Source organism: Hipposideros armiger, unplaced genomic scaffold, assembly GCF_001890085.2.
Source record: "Hipposideros armiger isolate ML-2016 unplaced genomic scaffold, ASM189008v1 scaffold_136, whole genome shotgun sequence".
Lineage (NCBI taxonomy): Eukaryota > Metazoa > Chordata > Mammalia > Chiroptera > Hipposideridae > Hipposideros > Hipposideros armiger.
This window is the reverse complement of record NW_017731486.1, coordinates 1,919,696-1,926,062: the sequence shown is the minus strand read 5'-3', so window position 1 is coordinate 1,926,062 and position 6,367 is coordinate 1,919,696.

Here is a 6,367-nt window from a genome sequence, read left to right as displayed (position 1 = left end):
TAGGTAGTATTGACATTTTAACTATATTAATTCTTCCTATCCATGAACATGGTATGTATTTCCATTTATTTGTATCTTCTTTGATTTCTCTCTTCAACATCTTATAATTTTCTGAGTACAGGCCTTTTACTTCTTTGGTTTAATTTATTCCTAGGTATTTTATTATTTTTGAAGTAATTGTAATCTAATAGACTTTTGATGAGCAAAAGAAACCAGACCCCAAAAGGTATATATTACATGGTCCATTTGTATGTTCAAAAACAGGCAAAACTAATTAATAGTGTGAGAAGTGAAAATAGTGGTTACCTCAGTGAGCGGAGGAGGGATTGGTATAGATTGGGAAGTGGCACAGGGAAGTGTCTGAGTCCTGGAAATGTCCTATAACTTGACATAAGAGGTATGTGGACATGGGTGGGACACTACAAAGGTCGACACTTATGTAAAAATGCATGAAGCTACACAAATTAAGATCTGTGTACTCTACTGTATAAAAGCATTTTTAAGTGCTTTTGTAGAAGAATATTGAATTACTTGGGGAAATTTTTGGGATATATCATTGAGTGAAAGAAAAGTAGTTTAAAAACAGTAGGTGAAATGTGATTCCCCCCAAAATTTGATGTGATTTTATGTATGTGTGTGTGTGTGTGTGTGTGTGTGTGTGTGTGTGTAATATGTTAACCCTGAAAATAAAATATTGTTACAACCCATTCCAATTTTCTGTGCATTTACATAGTAACTGACAGAATAGCTAGTCTGCAAAGATGACCCCCAATGAACCACACTTCTGAGTATTCATGCCTTGCAAAGTCCCTGCTCACATTGACCCTGGGCTGGCCTATGACTTGCATCAACCTGGCGAATGTGGTAGAAATTACACTGTTCCAATTCTAGGCCTAGCCTTTTAGAGGTGTGGCAGAGCCTGCTTCTTGTCTTTTGGATCACATGCCTTTAGGAGCCAGGAACTGCTATGTGAGAAGTCTGGCTATCTTGCTGGAGAGACTACATGGAGAGACTACATGGAGATACCATGTGGAAAGAGCAAAGTGCCAAGAATATATGGAGAGAAAGAGAGGGAGAGAGAGAGGAGGGTCCTGGTTGCCCTAGCTTTCCAGCTGAACCCAGATTTCCAATCATCCCCTCCAAGGCATCTTGGGAGTAAACCAACAGACCGCTCCAGACCAATCAAGGCCCTGGATGACTGCAGTACCAGCTGACATCACAAGGAACCGAAGAACCAACCAACTGAGTTAGTCAGAATCATGAGAGATAATAAAATGGTTGTTGTTTTAAACCACTGAGTTGAGGGGTGGTTTGTTACCCAGCAAAAGATAACTGAGACACTGACCCAGACCAAGTTCATCAGAAATGTATTAGGCATATCTGCCTTATTATCCACTAACATGGCAAATTTATCTTGTCTACCCAGAGCCAACCATTTCCCCCATGTTCTCCATCTTTCTGTGTTCCTCATAGCCAATACTGCACCACCATTCACAGGATAGCCCAGTGGCACCATGGATAAGAAGGGGAAACTTGTTAAATTTTAAGCCGTGATTCCAGCATCATTGTATCCTCAGTGCTCGGTCCAGACCTGCTCAAAAAGTACTTATTGAAGGAGTAATTGAATATATGCAGTTCCACAAATTGTTCTGTGTTCTCACATTTCTATTTCCCGTGCTGCCTCTTTTACCCCTCACACTATCTCACTCAAGATAGATTACCTTTAACTATCTTTAAGACTAAGCTGGAAGTCACTTTTTCCAAGGTGTCCTCCTGTGTCCCCATCCCCAGCCTGGTTGGTAATGAAGGCCCCTTCCTTTAGTTTCCTATTGCAGTCATGCATAGAGAGAGGTACTACAGCACAATAAATACAGCACATGAAGATAGGATGCAACTTCTGTCTCTGCTGTATGTTGAAGTAATAATTTCTCTGATGTGTCTCCTAATGTTTTCTCCTTCATCACCTTGCAGGTTCGTTCCCCGAAGTCTTTCCACCCTTGAAGCTCAGCCATGAGGGTTTTTCACTCAACTAAGATGGCTGAGCAGGTGCTGCCTGGAATACAGAAGTCCTTGGTATGCTCTAACCCTCAAGGCTGACTTCCTGGAGTCATGCAGTGAGACAACAGTCAAACAATTTAGACTTATGGAGAGAGAAAGGGCTTTCTAAATTTCAAAAACTTCCCTTCCAACTGATGAATAGTAAAGCTTGGCTGACTAGAACTAGACAGCTTGGGGTTCAGATAGTCTTAGATGACTTCTAGGGGAGCCTCACAGGGATCCATTAATTGAGAGCCATTGGCCTGTCATGGAACTCCCAACTGAGGGGAGCTGATGGGAGCAGGAGAGCAGAATGGTCACCACCCCTAGGGTCAGATCAGGACAAGGCAGAAATTTAAAAGACCTGCAGAACCAGCCAGAGCTGAGGTGAAATAAAATTGGCTCAGGAGGAGGGAGAATATGTAGGATTGAGGGATGGGGTGAGTTGTAGAGACCCTAGACTCTGATGGTACTAAGAAACCAGATCTCAAATCAGGCCGCTGCAAACACGCCAGCACCAGGACCTGCACAGCTCCCAAAGAATTGGATGGGACACTGATACCCAAGCAGAGACCCCAGGCCATCACCCAACTACTAGGGCTGAGGGGTCATTCTTCACTCAGCCAGAGCCAGTAGAAAAGAACATGTCAGGAGGAAGCATGAGCTCTTCCTTAAACACAGATGTATGTTAAGAATGAGAAGGCTGAAAAAAACAGCCCCATTGGAAGTTGAATTTCAAATCACTGTTTTAAACTGGAAAGGGCTGGAAGAGGGGAAGGTACATATAGGGAACATATTTAAATTTGTGCTACTAATCAGCAGGAATCTCATCCAGTATGAGATGAGCTCTACAGATGAGAAGAAGGCAGGTTTTGCACACCTGAGTGTAGTGTGTAAATTTCAGCTCTGACCACACACTGACAGGCTGGGTGACCTTGATCAGGTAGTTAAAATCCCCAGGCCTTAGCTTCTCCATCTGTAAAGTGAAGATCATGATACATACATCAGAGCCACGTGGTGAGGACTAAGTGATATAACACCTTCTAGAAACAGTGCTGAAAATGTGGCAGGATTTACCTTTCCCTCTCTGATAATACCACTAAATTTCCATGGTTGATTATCTTCCCTGTCTTTCTGTCTAGGCATCCAACTACCTAGACCATGGACAAATCAAGGGCAGGGATTCTATTTTATTCTATTTGTGTCTTTAGCACTGAGCCTAGTGCTGTCACATGTTTCTTATATGTATTGATCGTGAAAAATAAAAATAAGCAGGCTTAAGGCTGGAGGCCTCTAGGAAGACTGCCTGGCAGTCTGGAGAACAAGGTTCCAGGAACTCATATTGGCTTCCTGCCTCCTGAGGCTGCCTCCCTCCCCAGGGGGTGAGGCTGGACCCACCCCTATGGTGCCAGAAACTGCCAACACAAACAATGGGTCTGTTGCTGTGGGTCATGCTGGTTAACACAGGCCTGAGCCACTACTGTTCACATAGGCTGTCAGATGTTAATGGCATGAAGACCCTGGCCATCTGCCATTGGAACCTGAACAGCTGCCTGGCAGGGAGAGGGTTAGGTCTCTTTACTGAGAGCCTGAAGGGGAAGCTTGAGGTCTAAGAAATGAGTGAGGAGAGTCAAGCAGGAAGGAGTGATGGGGATTTGCTTGACTAATGAGAATAACGAATGGTGCTGTGCACTTACCCTGTGCCAGGCAGTATGCCCACACTTTCTCTGTGTTATCTCTCTGAATCTTCACAGCAATGCTCCTAAGAGGGTATGCTTAATCCCAATTTACAATTGAGAAAATGAAAGTCACAGAGTTCAAGTAATTTTCCCACGGACATAGAGTCAGCAAGGAGTGAGCAGACAATTGGAGCCAGGCAGTCCGAGCCCACAGGGCACTGCATACACACAGACATGGGGGCACCCAAATCATACATGTGCTTTCCACAGCAATAGAATGCTCCCCAGATGGGACATGATCCTGCATCTCATCTTTCTGACTAGACCAGAAGTTTCCACATCTTTCTTTTCAGTCCCCCATCCGCACTGTACTTGTACAAACATCTCTGATGAAATTAGACTGCAGAGGGATGGGAGGTATTTACAGTCTCGAGCCCAGCTCTGCACTATGCAGCAGCTCTCTGACGTGAGTCGACTTTTCTGCCAAATGTGGCTAGTTGACCCCTAAGAACTTCCAGGTCTAACAGTCTACGATTCAATGAGTTGTTGCTCCAAATGATTCCATATCACAGGACTATACCCAGAGTTGCTGGAGATTATCAACCCCAACTAGGCTCTGTTTAAAAATGTTACACTAGAAATATGTCCTTACAAATAAGTGTGTGTGATGAATGGCAGAGTCTGGCTCCCAAAAAACGAAATATTAAAATAAACAGGTTTGCATCAAGTGCAGGGACCTCACAGTTGGCTACGAACATCACAAAAGCTTGTCAAGGAAGACACCAGCCTTTTAACTGGCAGACCCTGAGGCTGCAATTCATACATACAGGACAGCATGTGTTCCCTGTTAGCAGTCTCAGTCTAGTCAGCTCAGCCTCCACCCAGAAATCTCAGGAAATCTCTTTGCTAAGCAGCCCAGACTGATGGTATCAACTCTATCCATTACACGAACACTATAGTCCACAGGGCAGCACAATATAGGGAAAATTTATTAAAGGAATAAAGTACCTGAAACCTAGAGACTTTATGACACAGGCAAACCATGTTTTTTTCCCGAGTACAGCTCACATTTTTTCCAAAGCACTTCCATGTACCATCTCTGTAATTCTTCGTGTCATGACAGAGAAGCTACATCTTAAGCAGGTCCCTCAGTGTGCAGCCCCTGGGGTCTCTGGAGAGATGGTGCTATTGAAAACAGCAGACAGTATTGGTAATCAAATCAATGTCCTTAACATCTAGCTGCAAAATGAACAAGACCCTAAGAAAAATAAGCAGCCCAATTTCTACTTTACAATCTTTGAATGGGAGCAAACCAGTCTTTCTGGCCAAATAGTTAGATTTTTAGCATATCAACAAGAATTCTCTGCACTTCACAACTTTTAAAGAACCCATGGAAATTATTCAACAACATAGAAATAAAGAGTGAATGTGGAGGGTGTCTTGGTAAATCAAGGGCCTTGGCACCACTTTTCTTCCTGGTATGTTAAGAACCTGCTGATCCCAAGGCCAGATCTAATTCATCATTGCCCAGGCACTATCAATCATCATCAAGTTTTCTGCCCCTTGACAGCACCTGTCTGGTGCTCCGGGCTGATGTGCCAGCTGCTCTCCTTTCCTGTTCCTCTTGCTGGGCCCGTGGGACAGTCCTCTCCCAGCCCCCATTCCTTCTAATTCATGTCCTCCTCCTCTCCACAACCCAACTCACACACTCAACTCCAGGGTGACAAATGAGCAGTCAACTTAATTTCCCTGCACTTGACAAGAATGCACACCAGATGGAAGGCCACAGAAAGAGCTGAGTGTCTTGGGGGGCGGGGGGAGCTGTTTGGGAGGCTGTCACCATAACAACAGGAAAAGCACTGCTGAAGTTTCTATTCTGGTGCTGCCACTAATTACTATGAATGTTGCATTGGGTCCTGTGATTAGCCATCTCCAAAGCAGCCTGTTACCAGCAGATGGCTTGTTTTCTCCCCTCTAGAAAGTTAGCCAAAGAGGACAATTGTATTTGGTTGTTTTATTCTTTTTAAAAACACTGACAGGCTTAAGGATGTTTTGTTTTTACATTGTTTTGTAAGCACTCAAATGCCTCAAGATTCTCTCCAAACAAACACCTTTCTGTGGAAATAAAAGGCATGTTCAGTAATATTAACAATTTAGTGTTTAAACACGTACAGGGCCACTTATGTACTTACATGATTAGAAACACTTAATAGGTCTCTCGATTGACCCCTCTGACAAGTGGATCAATATGACATAATTTTTGGAAGTTAAGTTTCCTTATTTATAGATTAAAAGTTTTACCCACTAAGATTCAACCCAGAAAAGCTTAGGGTTGACATGTAGCCACCTTTCAAACTGATGCAGAATTACATAGATTTGGTATGGTCCTGGGGCATAAGTGAGACTAAGTTTCACTGAGGATAATACCAATTCAACCTATTTTTAAAAACTATTTATATTAACTATGTTCCTTAAAGGTTTGAGGTAGCTTACCAGAAAATATATACATTATTTAAAAGGTAAATATTTGAGGGAATAAATGTTAGAAAAACAATGAGTATGAAAATAATAAAACCAGGGTGAGAATAACATTAAAAAATGCATGCCATATAGCATACTTGGAAGAGAAAAAAATGCTATATTGCAAGATA